Source organism: Cherax quadricarinatus, chromosome 96 (genome assembly GCF_038502225.1).
Source record: "Cherax quadricarinatus isolate ZL_2023a chromosome 96, ASM3850222v1, whole genome shotgun sequence".
NCBI classification, from domain to species: domain Eukaryota; kingdom Metazoa; phylum Arthropoda; class Malacostraca; order Decapoda; family Parastacidae; genus Cherax; species Cherax quadricarinatus.
This window is the reverse complement of record NC_091387.1, coordinates 106,878-122,139: the sequence shown is the minus strand read 5'-3', so window position 1 is coordinate 122,139 and position 15,262 is coordinate 106,878. Positions and strand designations below refer to the sequence as shown.

At 39.2% G+C, this 15,262-nt stretch overlaps 1 non-coding gene across 2 annotated transcripts; it reads right to left on the bottom strand.

Moving 5' to 3' along the window:
- Nucleotides 1–3,687: 3,687 nt before the first annotated feature.
- On the bottom strand, nucleotides 3,688–10,799 carry LOC128701719 (uncharacterized). Of its 2 annotated transcripts, none has more exons than XR_011394717.1 (3): nucleotides 10,742–10,799; nucleotides 10,207–10,426; nucleotides 3,688–7,383 (listed from the first exon to the last, which is right to left on the bottom strand). It is a non-coding gene; the product is annotated as an uncharacterized protein (transcript). The 2 variants fall into 2 exon arrangements; XR_011394718.1 differs by having other exon boundaries at nucleotides 10,736–10,794.
- Between the last annotated feature and the right edge of the window lie 4,463 nt (nucleotides 10,800–15,262).

Here is a 15,262-nt window from a genome sequence, read left to right as displayed (position 1 = left end):
CTACTACTACTACTATTACTACTACTATTACTACTACTATTATTACTACTACTACTTTAAGGTTAAAATAAGATATTACTTTGTCTTACTTTTCTGGGTTGTCCTGGAGGGTAATTCAGACATGTATGATAATTGCACTTATGGGTACCTGTAAGTTTATTTAGGCACAGGTATATATAAGTACAATTATAATACATATGTGTAAATTATCCACCAGAATAACCCCCCAAAATCAGCAGCTTATTTCCATTGGGGTCCTTGTAATATCTCATAATTTAATTAAATCTTAATTAAAAGTACCTGAATAAGTTGACTTATTTACTTACAACAAACTACAAAGGACCCCAATGGAAATAAGTCACTTTGACTTTTTTTTTTTTGGGTTATCCCAGGTTCTCTACACATATGCTGCTATGTATGATAATCTATGTAACTGTGTATACCTGAATAAACTTGATAAATTAGACACAAGTGCAACTCTTGGGTATCTTTATTAAGGAAACGTTTCGCCACACAGTGGCTTCATCAGTCCATACACAGGAGAAACTTGAAGAACAGGAGGAGAATGAGGTAATCAGTCCCTCAACCTTGAGTCGATGTGGGACTGATTACCTCATTCTACTCTTGTTCTTCAAGTTTCTCCTGTGTATGGACTGATGAAGCCAATGTGTGGCAAAACGTTTTCTTAATAAAGATACCCAAGAGTTGCACTTGTGTCTAATTTATCAAAGTGTCGGTTCTATGAACCATTCATCTACAATCCTGTCAGACACTGCAACTTCTTGGGATCTTAATACTTGGGAATTCTTCACTTGCCTAACCCTTGGGCACGACCTACTTCCACATTGGGCAAATGTGACACCACCTACAACTGCTGCTTCTCGGCTCATATGCCATATTCTATTTTAGATTGATGAACTGACCACATCGACTCAAGGTTGAGGGACTGATTACCTCATTCTCCTCCTGTTCTTCGAGTTTCTCCTGTGTATGGACTGATGAAGCCACTGTGTGGTGAAACGTTTCCTTAATAAAGTTACCCAAGAGTTGCACATGTGTCTAATTTATCAACGTGTCGGTTCTGTGAACCTTTCATCTACAATCCTGAATAAACTTACTTACTAACTAACTTGCTAATATATCCATGAGCAAGATACTTAACTCCTGCTAGAAGTCACACTATGAGGAAAAATACTTAATATATTGTAAATTTTAGTTCTGATGGAAGTATTCAAGTTTTGGATCAAAATTATCATGTTATGGTGTATATAGATATAAAGTTATAAATATAACCTTAATTTTTTAAGGGGTGAGCCAGTGGAAGGCCTCAGTCAGATTACCAAAAGCTCCAGCTGTGGGTCATCATATGACCAAGACCTGCATCAGGAAGCACTTGTCCTGTTTCCTGACAAAGCTAACCTAACCTAACCTAATCTAGCTTAACCTTACCTTACGTAACCTAACTGCCTTACCTAACCTAACCTGAATATTGAATAATGTACTTACACTAACCATTGTAATAACTGATCATTTGTAAGTTATTTTGTGAATAATAATTAACATTGGAATAAAGTCAATTAGAACAAGACATATAAATGTACACTGAAGTTAATTAAAAACTCAATCAATATTAATCTATATCTCTCTCTGTCTCACAGCTTTAAGAAGACAACGATAAAGCTCTTGGAACCAGGGGAGAGTGGACCTAGTAATGACCAGTGAATAGGCATGGCCAGGAGCTGTGAATCGACCCCTGAAACCACATGTAAGTGAGTACACATGCACACAGGACCTGGAGTGACATGATAACAACATACAAGATACCGAGAAGAATTTATAGAATGGATAAGGCAAAACTGATGAGTCAAAATGATGTTAGGAAATACTTCTTTAGCCATAGAATGGGAAGGAACTGGAATGATCTTTCGAGTGCAGTGGTAGAGGCAGGATCCAGACATAGTTTTAAGAATAGGTATGACATATCACACATCCAGGAGTGAACCTGGAAGTAGCCAGGAGCCAATACTCAACCCCTACAATCATAACTAAGTGACAAATCATGAAAGTGCTTGGAATGCCACTTAATTTTGCATAATAATGACCGTAAAGTGCAGTAGAGAAGCTGGCAGCTCTTCAAAACTTAAGAGAAGTCATCAAGTGCTTCCCATCAGTGAAAAGGTGATAATTGTTCATAATTTAGCAATTAAACTTTATAATAGGTACTATCCGCGGTAGGTCCTTGGAACATATTCCTATGGATACAGGGGTCCTACTGCATATATATATATATATATATATATATATATATATATATATATATATTTATATATATATATATATATATATCTATATATATCTATATATATATATTCTTTCTTTCAACACACCGGCCGTATCCCACTGAGGTGGGGTGGCCCAAAAGGAAAAACGAAAGTTTCTCCTTTTACATTTAGTAATATATACAGGAGAAGAGGTTACTAGCCCCTTGCTCCCGGCATTTTAGTCGCCTCTTACAACATGCATGGTTTACGGAGGAAGAATTCTGTTCCACTTCCCCATGGAGGTAAGAGGAAATAAGAACAAGAACTTGAAAGAAAATAGAAGAAAACCCAGAGGGGTGTGTATATATATGCTTGTACATGTATGTGTAGTGTGACCTAAGTGTAAGTAGAAGTAGCAAGACATACCTGAAATCTTGCATGTTTATGAGACAGACAAAAGACACCAGCAATCCTACCATCATGTAAAACAATTACAGGCTTTCGTTTTACACTCACTTGGCAGGATGGTAGTACCTCCCTGGGCGGCTGCTGCCTACCAACCTACTACCTAGGTCACATATATTTATATAGATATTTTTTTTTTAACAAGTTGGCCATTTCCCACAGAGGCAGGATGACCCAATAAGAAAGAAAAACCAAAAAAGAAAGAAAAAAACTTCCATCATCATTCAACACCTTCATTGATCATTCATGCATAATCACTGTCTTTGCAGAGGCGCTCAGATATGACATGTTTAGACGTCCCTTCAAACTACCAATATCCTAAACCCCCTCCTTTAAGGTGCAAGCATTGTACTTCCCATTTCCAGGTTACTCTGTTTGTGTCATGTACAAACCCACTGTGTAAGCAAAATGTTGTCACCAAAATATCTCATTACACTGCATTAATCTCTGTGTTTCCATTAACACTATAGCTTTGAAAGTTAACATTGGAAAATGAGGCTTGGTTGCCAAACTGCAAACATTTCTACACATCGTTCAGGATGCGGGAACTGCACTTCCCACCTCCTGGCTGACTGCTCTGGGTTACACCAGAGAACAACTTGAAGTTCAAAACACAGACGAGTTAAAATGATTTTAGTAAACACTTCTTTAGCCTTAGAAGGGAAAGGAACTGAAATGACCTTGACAGCAAAGTGGTAGAGGTGGAATCCATAATTTTTTTTTTAACACACCAGCCATCTTCCATCGAGGTAGGGTGACCTGGAAAAAAAAGAAACACTTTCACCATCATTCACTCCATCAGTGTCTTGTCAGAGGTGCACTGAATTACAGCTCAGGTGACTCCACTGTAATATTCCTGCCCCTTCCTCAGTTTCAATATTATTAGTCTCACCTCCAGCAAATAATCCACTATTAGAAATTATAGTTATGAGGATATTTATTATTAAGAGAAAAAAACATATAATCTTTTCCAAGTTTATTGACTGAGAGTTAATTCTTATTACTTATGTACAATATATACTGGTAAGACACATAGGCAACAGTTAGGCATCTTTATCTAAAACATTTCACTGACCTATAGGTATTGTATACTGTTTTGATGTTCACAATACACATATACTAAATAGTTTTCAGTCATGACTTACATCTTTATAATTATTATTTCCATGTTCTTAAGCCATCACACTTTACAGTTACATAAAATATGGTATTAATCAATCCAAAATTACATTAAAACTATACTGTATAATACACAAAGAAATTTCTGCTAAATTACATTTGTTTTTCATTTTGTTAGTAACATACTGGCTATTTCCTACCAAGGTAGGGTGACCTGAAAAAAAAAGAAACACTTCTATCATCATTTACTCCATCACTGTCTTGCTAGAAGCACGCTTAAACTACAGTTAAAAAACTGCAACATCAACACTCCTCCTTCAGAGCACAGAGACTGTACTTTCCATCTCCAGGACTAAAGTCCAGCTTGCCAGTTTCCCCGAATCCTTTCATATATGTTACCCTGTTCACACTCCAACAGCATGTCAAGTCATAAAAACCATTCGTCTCCACTTGCTTCTATCTAACACACCCACCCATGCTTGCTGGAAGTCCAAGCCCCTCGCACACAAAGCCTCCTCTTTCCAACCTTTCCTAGGATGATCCCTACCCTGCCCACCTTGCACTACAGATTTACATGCTCTCCAAGTCATTCTATTTTGTTCCATTCTCTCTAAATGTCTGAACCACCTCAACAATCCCTCCTCAGCCCTCTGGATAATACTTTTAGTAACAGTGCACCTCCTCCTAATTTCTAAACTATGGATCTCTGCATTATATTCACACTGCACACTGCCCTCAGACTTCTCCCACATCTTCACTGCCTCCAGACTTCTCCTTGTTGCAACATTCACCACCCATGCTTCACACCCATATAAAAGTATAACTATACTCTTATACATTCCCCTCTTTGTTTCCATGGATAACATTCTCTGTCTCCACAGACTCCTCAAATGCATCACCTCTACTTTGTAAAAACCTCTCATAAGCTAACTTTTTCTCACTTACATCATCATTCCACCCATCACTTTTCTTCCCTCTCACACCCACTTTCTTGTAACCACACACTTCTGCTGAACACTAACACTACAGTCTTAAATCAACCTTTTCAACCTCGCTGCTTGGCCCATCTTCCTCCCAACAGTTGTTTATATCTTACCCTAACTGCCTTCTCCTTTATTAGTAAATAGGTAAAATATACATGTTTATTTCTTATCTACACTCTCCTGCCTTCTACAGTAAAATCCACATACAGGTACCATCCAACTTACGACCAAGCTTGGTTCCGACCAACCAGTTGTAAGTCAAAATGAACGTAAGTCGAACCTTACTACTGAATATCAACATTGCACTTTTGTAATGATATTATTTTATTGTTTTATTTTGGTATTTCATTTTTTCCTTTACTTTTTATGCTGTTAGTAATGTATTTTATACCGTAAGGTTTAGGATAAACACTGTGTACAACACCAACAGTTGTTTATTTCCCAGAAATTTGGCATAAAAAACATGGTTGTAAGTCGAGTGGTCGTATGTCGAGCAGGTCGTAAGTCGGATGGTAGGTGTATATATTTTAACAGAAATTTAACTAAGTTTGCTTTCGAAAATTTTCTTGTTTGCTGTTATTATTCTAACAATTATAAATGTTGCATTTTGCAAATAATTATTGTATCTATTCTCGTTATAGCTGTATAATTATTACAATCAAAGATAAGCTCTAAACCCACAAGGGTCACACAGCTTGTCATAATAAAAACAAGGAAAACATCCCATAAATGTCTATTGTAATTACCTATTTGTAACTAAAAGATCAGTGCTGTTTCATGGGGCATAGCTTCAGCAATTAATTCATCCTATTTTACAAAATTTCCTATTGTCTTATTATCATTATTATAATAAAAAATAAGTACAGTGGACCCTCAGCTAACAATGACATCACCTAACGTTAAATCCAGCTAACGATACATTTTAACACAAAAATTTTGCCTCAGCTAACGCTAAAAAACTCACCCTACGCGATTTATTCGAGACGCGTGGGTGGGTGCCAGTGTTTACAAGCCAGCCAGTGCGGTCGCATCCACGCATACAATCGGAACATTTCATATTATCACAGCGTTTTTAGTGATTGTACCTGCAAAATAAGTCACCATGGGCCCCAAGAAAGCCTCTAGTGCCAACCCTTCAGGAAAAAGGGTGAGAATTACTATGGATATGAAGAAAGAGATTAAGGAAATGTGTGTAAAGTGGCTTGAAGTGCAAACCTTTATGGATGAAAATCACCCTCACACAGCTATTGCAAGCTGTGCTGGTGACTATTACAATGACAATGTTGTGAACCACTTTAGACAAATCATAAAGGAATGGGAGGTACAGAGCTCTATTGACAGATATGTTGTGCAACAGAGGTCCAGTGACTCTCAAGCTGGTCCTAGTGGCATTAAAAGAAGAAGGGAAGTAACCCCAGAAAAGGACTTGATACCTCAAGTCCTAATGGAAGAGGATTCCCCTTCTAAACATTAACAACTTCCACACTTTCCTCTCCTCCCATCCCACCAATCATCACCAGATCTTCAATAAAGGTAAGTGTCAGTTTGTGTGTATTAAAATTAATATTTCATGTGGTAAATTTTTTTTTTTTTTCATACTTTGGGGTGTCTTGCACGGATTAATTTGATTTCCATTATTTCTTATGGGGAAAATTAATTCAGCTAACGATAATTTCAGCAAATGATGAGCTTTCAGGAACGGATTAATATCGTTAGCTGAGGGTCCACTGTACTAAACCCTCCAACTGTTTTTGCATTTACAATCTCCTCTTTTAACCCGTAAACGGTCCAAACGTATATATGTTTTTTCAACATTTGAAAGTATGTAAAAAAAGTAGATCTTTTTGTTTTTCTACATTTGAAAATGTGAAAAAAAAACTCTGATCTACTTTTTTTTTTGTTATATTTGAAAATATGTAAAAAAACTTAGATCTACTTTTGTAGCACTACACGTGAACGTAGATCTGCTTGGACCGTTTACGGGTTAAACTATGATATTATTCCATCACTTTACTGTACTTATAACTCTACTTTATTCTTCATTTGCAACTGCAACTTCTTGTTCTCTCTAGCGAAAGCATTATACTAAAATCTTATTTATTTATTCTTTTTCATTATTTTACATATGATAATCTCTGTTAAAACTCCAAATTATCATATTATGTCTTAAATAAACAAAGTAAAAAAATTTACGATCAAGCCGGGTTATAAAATATTAAGTCAAGGAATCATGTACACTCTGATGATGATGAGAAAAAGTACAACTGTGGATTTAGCACTTAGTTCTGATTGTAATAATAATTTCATCACACACTAAATGTAGTTGCCATATCTGCATGATTCATATGTGAAAACATGCACTGTTTGCGGGTAATATACATGCAATCCCTGCAACATCTTACAGCAAACTATGTACCTCACATAATTGTAAACAATATTACATCATGTACACTGATGACTATGGATCATTGGGCAGTTTAAAGCCTACGATGTCAGCAGTTTCCTTAACGGTCCTCTCACCACGACTATGGTATTCATTGTGTAGTTCGAGGTATCTGTAAAGACAATTTCTGTTAAGTCAAACATAAAAAGGAAAATATGATAGGAATATGTATGTGAAAAAGATTAGAACAGAAAAAACCTTAATTATTAGGTTTTTTCTTATAGATTTTGCTGCAGAAAGAGCTAGTCTATCTTACATTCTGTGAATGGTAGCACAAAATATGAGAAAGAAAAGCTATCAAAATTAAATATATAATCAAACACCATTTCGACCATGAGCAGAACACATATTTATGCAAAAGGCCCTAGAGACCTGCCTCGTGCCTGCTATAATAGCAATAATAATATTAGTCATCACCATAGTAGTTACAGTAGTAGTAGTAGTTCATGTATGGTACATGTGCATAATCACACTTCAAGGCCCTCCACACAAACATATAAACGACCCACCAATAATATATCAGAGATCAACCTGAACTTGAGAAGTGCACTTACTGGGAAATGCATTTACTGTGTCACTAAGGATAATAAGGTATGGATAGGTAAGAAAACTGAGCTATTTATATATAAAGACCTTGTCTTGTTGATTCTAGCACCAGCCATATTCAACTAGTAATGGGCTCCTGATTCTGCAGACAGCTACTCTCTAGTGGATGCCACGGGACGTCCAGACAATGATCTTCACCCCAATCTTCTAATGTTAAATATATTTGAAGGAGAAAATGCCCCAGATATTTACACCAAAGGAAACAATGAGGAAGGGGGTGAATTAGACCCTTGGACAAGATGAGGTAGGACAGAAAGGTTAAAGAAGGTGGGAGTGTCGGAAGAGAACACCTGGAAGCTGCTGTGTACTGGGATAACACAAGTAGATAACATCACATCATGACCATACAATGCGCCTTTCCTCTTGTAAACAGTGAAAGTTGCATTCCTGTTTGAAAATTGGACTTGTAGAGAAATATGTGGAATGATTCCTTGAACTACTGAGGTAATGTGTTACCCACCACTGAGGGGAAGAGTGTTAGTTGTTGTTGCAAAAGAACATTTGTACTTTGCTGGAAAGCCAAATTACTAGGAGATTTAACACTTATCTCTGGGTGGGTTATTTCCAGATTTAGCTATCATTATTGGGAAATTACCAGTTAAGCACAACTTGAGCCATATTGCTTGCATACATAGAGCAGCCATGTGTGACAGTTCAGATGTCTCTCCAAACAGCAAATATCCCAAATCCCTTCTTTAAAGTGTAGGCATTGTACTTCCCACCTCCAGGACTCAAGTCCAGCTAACTGGTTTTCTGAATCCCTTCACAAAATATTAACCTGCTCACACTTGGACATTGTTATTATTATTATCAACCAGGTTTCTTAGAATGGTCCAACAATGAGTCATTTAGTAACAAGGGATATGGAAACCTAAAGCAAAAACCTGTGAAAATAAACCAAATTTTGCCAAGAGCAATCAAAATTAAAGTATTTGCTTTAAATCACCCACCTGACTGCAACTCCACTGCCTGGAAAGCTGCATCTTTATTAAAACAGATGGAGGTGATCATTACACTGCCCTCAAGCACTAATCAGATATCCCACAGGTAAAGACATAAGAGAACCAGGAGCAACAATAATTGCAAAATGTCGATTACTACAGGTGAACAAGTTTCTCTTTAACAACTTCTTCCCTCAATAGCCTGAGGGCTGATGCCTCCGTCATTGCTCCCTTCAACTGACCAAGTCTCAACCACAACTAAAACGTCCAATCAAAGAAAATCACCTGTTAACTTCCTTGAGAGTTTTGATGAAGCTCTTCAAGACAACTCAGTTTTGGCTGAAAAGAAACAGAGTAGATGGAGTCTGAACCCATGACAAGTGAGTTCTAAAACTCCAGGCCACTTGCCATGGGTTCAAACCTTACCTGTTTCATGGTTTGTTTAGAATCGTGTTATTACAACTTTGCGAGTTAGCTTTGGCTCATTTCATCAGTGACCAGCAACTGAAAATAAAAAGCTTGAATAAAAAAATTGAAATTCTCCATGAAGCCTACAATGACTGCACTTAAAACCTTCTGATGAGCTAAGTAAGCAAGCAAGCAAGTTTATTCAGGTATACACAAATACAGTCACAGCCATAGCCAGGCTAGGTGTCCTAGTGGCCCCCTCTGTAATTAGTATTTTATAACATGTAAACCACACAATACCCAAAACCTGTAAACCCCACATTGTAACCCTTATGGAGAATGAACTTGAATTGAATTGAATTAATAGATTATCATACATAGCAGCATATATGTAGAGAACCTGGGATAACCTAAAAACGTCAGATAGACACACTGACTCACCACTGAAACAAATTAACCAGTCTAAGAGATGTCAGGGAAAACAAACTAGACATGAAAACAACAATCCCAAGTTAGTGGAAGTGAAACACACTGAAATGCAATGAAAAGATTAAAAAAAATATGTAGACTTTAAAACATATATGAAAACATGTTTATTGATCTACACAAAGAAGCAGATTAAAGGAAACAGCAACAACTAGTTGATAATGTTGTTATAAATAGCAAGGCAAGCACTGAACACAAATACAGTGGACCCCCGCCTTACGATATTATTTCATTCCAGAGGTCTGTTTGGGTGCCGGTATAGACCGAATTTGTTCCCATAAGGAATATTGTGAATTAGATTAGTCCGTTTCAGACCCCCAAAAATACACGTACAAAAGCAGTTACAAAAATACACTTACATAATTGGTCGAGTTGGGAGCTGATCATAAGGCGGGGGTCCACTGTATAATTGGAAAGAAGTGTATTAGCAAGGCGTTGTAAAGCGAGCACCATGTTAATGAAGTGTGTCTGTATTATTCAGAGCAACTGCTTACTTTCTGCTGGACTCCAAGTATGTAGCACAAGTGTTGGCCAGATGTGCCAGCTCTTCCTGCTGGCAGCAATACTGCTCATCAGTCAGAGCATTACAGCAGTACTGCTTCATTATACATGAGAAGGATGTGGAGTGTCTCCACCTCTCATTATCTGCAAGAGATTAACACAGCTCTCCAATAAGGGTTCACAGGGTTTCAATCTTCTTTACTGAAGTTGTTTCTGAAATATAAACTTATTGTCAAGATACTGAATCTAGAAATATTGAATTGTATAATACAACAGCTACTAGTGTTAAAGTTACAGAATGATAGGTGATGAATGTAACACAGGAGTAAATAGGTTAAAAACTTGGCCTGATACTCAGTGAATTTTGGCCATTTATAGTCTGACTTGTGCAATTTTAAGCTTGTTTTACAGTTGAGATATTATTGTGCCTTTTTATTCTCTATTATTTTGTTATACAAATGCATAAAATGTAACCTAACCAAATGAAACCCACTCAGCCCAACTTAAAATAACCTAGCATACCCTTACTCAGCCACTGTTAGATGTGTGTCTTGGGTTAGGTAAGGTTTGACTCACGAAATCGTAATGACATGATTGCAAACAAACCATACCACTGGCGGGATTTGAACCCGCGGTCAGAGTCTCAAAACTCCAGACCATGGGTTCAAATACCGCCGGTAGTATGGTAGGTAAGGTTTGTCAGCAAACAGGCCTGGTCACAGATTGGTCCACAGAGGCGCTGACCCCCAAAACCTCTCCAGGTATACTCCAGGTAAACAGAACAAGTGATTTCTGACATGGGTCTTAGTCACATGATGACCTGCCACTAGAGCTTTTGGTCATCTGACTGAGGCCTTCTGCTGGCTTACTGGTCCACCCCTTTAAAAATTATGATCATAATTACAATCATTGCTTTGGAAGTAGAGGCAAGTATGGAGGAGGCCCGGTGGCTAAAGCTACCGCTTCACACACAGAGAGTCCAGGTTCGATTCCCAGCGGGTGGAAACATTTTGACACGTTTCCTCACGCCTGTTGTCCTGTTCACCTAGCAGCAAATAGGTACCTGGGTGTTAGTCGACTGGTGTGGGTCGCATCCTGGGGGACAAGATTAAGGACCCCAATGGAAATAAGTTAGACAGTCCTCAATGACGCACTGACTTTCTTGGGATATCCTGGGTGGCTAACCCTCCGGGTTTAAAAATCCGAACAAAATCTTATCACAACTGCTCAGTGAAAACATACACAAAACAATGTCAAAAAAAGAAAAACTGTAATACAAAGAATGAAGCTGACCAAACCACAGAATGAATAGGTTTGACCCCATGGCTAGTGAGTCCTAAAACTCCAGGCCAGTGTGTGAGACACTTGGCCAGCTGGTCAGTGTGGGGTCCATGCCAACTTCCCTATGGTGTACAGAAATATACATAATTTAATGAATCTCCTAGTGGCCAGCTGGCCCACTGGCTTACACACTGGCCATGAGTTCAAACCCCACCCATTCAGTGGTCTCTTTGCAATCGTGTTATTATGATTTCGTGAGTCATGTAGTTTGCCCCGTCAATCAAAGGATTTACTTATTAATACATTCTTATTGATTTATTCATAATTTATACATAAACAAGAGTGAGTGGTATTGAAAATTGTGATGGAGAGAAATTATTTATTTTTTTTTTTTTATTATCACACTGGCCGATTCCCACCAAGGCAGGGTGGCCCGAAAAAGAAAAACTTTCACCATCATTCACTCCATCACTGTCTTGCCAGAAGGGTGCTTTACACTACAGTTTTTAAACTGCAACATTAACACCCCTCCTTCAGAGTGCAGGCACTGTACTTCCCATCTCCAGGACTCAAGTCCGGCCTGCCGGTTTCCCTGAATCCCTTCATAAATGTTACTTTGCTCACACTCCAACAGCACGTCAAGTATTAAAAACCATTTGTCTCCATTCACTCCTATCAAACACGCTCACGCATGCCTGCTGGAAGTCCAAGCCCCTCGCACACAAAACCTCCCTTACCCCCTCCCTCCAACCCTTCCTAGGCCGACCCCTACCCCGCCTTCCTTCCACTACAGACTGATACACTCTTGAAGTCATTCTCTTTCGCTCCATTCTCTCTACATGTCCGAACCACCTCAACAACCCTTCCTCAGCCCTCTGGACAACAGTTTTGGTAATCCCGCACCTCCTCCTAACTTCCAAACTACGAATTCTCTGCATTATATTCACACCACACATTGCCCTCAGACATGACATCTCCACTGCCTCCAGCCTTCTCCTCGCTGCAACATTCATCACCCATGCTTCACACCCATATAAGAGCGTTGGTAAAACTATACTCTCATACATTCCCCTCTTTGCCTCCAAGGACAAAGTTCTCTGTCTCCACAGACTCCTAAGTGCACCACTCACTCTTTTTCCCTCATCAATTCTATGATTCACCTCATCTTTCATAGACCCATCCGCTGACACGTCCACTCCCAAATATGTGAATACGTTCACCTCCTCCATACTCTCTCCCTCCAATCTGATATTCAATCTTTCATCACCTAATCTTTTTGTTATCCTCATAACCTTACTCTTTCCTGTATTCACCTTTAATTTTCTTCTTTTGCACACCCTACCAAATTCATCCACCAATCTCTGCAGCTTCTCTTCAGAATCTCCCAAGAGCACAGTGTCATCAGCAAAGAGCAGCTGTGACAACTCCCACCCTGTGTGTGATTCTTTATCTTTTAACTCCACGCCTCTTGCCAAGACCCTCGCATTTACTTCTCTTACAACCCCATCTATAAATATATTAAACAACCACGGTGACATCACACATCCTTGTCTAAGGCCTACTTTTACTGGGAAAAAATTTCCCTCTTTTCTACATACTCTAACTTGAGCCTCACTATCCTCGTAAAAACTCTTCACTGCTTTCAGTAACCTACCTCCTACACCATACACTTGCAACATCTGCCACATTGCCCCCTATCCACCCTGTCATACGCCTTTTCCAAATCCATAAATGCCACAAAGACCTCTTTAGCCTTATCTAAATACTGTTCACTTATATGTTTCACTGTAAACACCTGGTCCACACACCCCCTACCTTTCCTAAAGCCTCCTTGTTCATCTGCTATCCTATTCTCCGTCTTACTCTTAATTCTTTCAATTATAACTCTACCATACACTTTACCAGGTACACTCAACAGACTTATCCCCCTATAATTTTTGCACTCTCTTTTATCCCCTTTGCCTTTATACAAAGGAACTATGCATGCTCTCCGCCAATCCCTAGGTACCTTACCCTCTTCCATACATTTATTAAATAATTGCACCAACCACTCCAAAACTATATCCCCACCTGCTTTTAACATTTCTATCTTTATCCCATCAATCCCGGCTGCCTTACCCCCTTTCATTTTACCTACTGCCTCACGAACTTCCCCCCCACTCACAACTGGCTCTTCCTCACTCCTACAAGATGTTATTCCTCCTTGCCCTATACACGAAATCACAGCTTCCCTATCTTCATCAACATTTAACAATTCCTCAAAATATTCCCTCCATCTTCCCAATACCTCTAACTCTCCATTTAATAACTCTCCTCTCCTATTTTTAACTGACAAATCCATTTGTTCTCTAGGCTTCCTTAACTTGTTAATCTCACTCCAAAACTTTTTCTTATTTTCAAAAAAATTTGTTGATAACAGCTCACCCACTCTCTCATTTGCTCTCTTTTTACATTGCTTCACCACTCTCTTAACCTCTCTCTTTTTCTCCATATACTCTTCCCTCCTTGCATCACTTCTACTTTGTAAAAACCTCTCATATGCTAACTTTTTCTCCCTTACTACTCTCTTTACATCATCATTCCACCAATCGCTCCTCTTCCCTCCTGCACCCACCCTCCTGTAACCACAAACTTCTGCTGAACACTCCAACACTACATTTTTAAACCTACCCCATTCCTCTTCGACCCCATTGCCTATGCTCTCATTAGCCCATCTATCCTCCAATAGCTGTTTATATCTTACCCTAACTGCCTCCTCTTTTAGTTTATAAACCTTCACCTCTCTCTTCCCTGATGCTTCTATGGAGAGAAATATAAATTCTATTACGCAGTAGTTGAGGTTGTTTATTAACTCTTATAGTTAATTACCGGGAGTATACCTGAAGAGGGCTTCAGGGGTCAATGCTTTGGGGTGGATCAGGGCCTGATCAACCAGGCTGTTAGTGTTGGCCGCACACAAACCGACATACGAACCACAGCCCGGTTGGTCAGGTACTGACATTAGGTTCAGATAATATTACAAGGACCACAGTGGAAACAAAGTCACTTTGTCAAACTTTTTTTAGGTTATCTTTGATAATTTACACATATGTTACTAATGTATAATAATTTGTGTATTATTGCCCTGTAGCTGGATTGGTAGAGCACTCAGCTGACACACTTAGGTCTAGGGGTCAGTCAGCGGAAAGAGTGGAAACATTGGGCGTTTGCTTACACCTGTTGTCCCTGGTTACCTAGCAGTAAGTAGGTACCTGGGTGTTAGTGGACTGGTGTGGATGGCATCCTGGGTGTTAGTGGACTGGTGTGGGTCACATCCTGGGTGTTAATGGACTGGTGTGGGTCACATCCTGGGTGTTAATGGACTGGTGTGGGTCACATCCTGGGTGTTAGTGGACTGGTGTGGGTCACATCCTGGGTGTTAGTGGACTGGTGTGGGTCACATTCTGGGTGTTAATGGACTGGTGTGGGTCACATCCTGGGTGTTAATGGACTGGTGTGGGTCACATCCTGGGTGTTAATGGACTGGTGTGGGTCACATCCTGGGTGTTAATGGACTGGTGTGGATCACATCCTGGGTGTTAGTGGACTGGTGTGGGTCACATCCTGGGTGTTAATGGACTGGTGTGGGTCACATCCTGGGTGTTAATGGACTGGTGTGGATCACATCCTGGGTGTTAGTGGACTGGTGTGGGTCACATCCTGGGTGTTAATGGACTGGTGTGGGTCACATCCTGGGTGTTAGTGGACTGGTGTGGGTCACATCCTGGG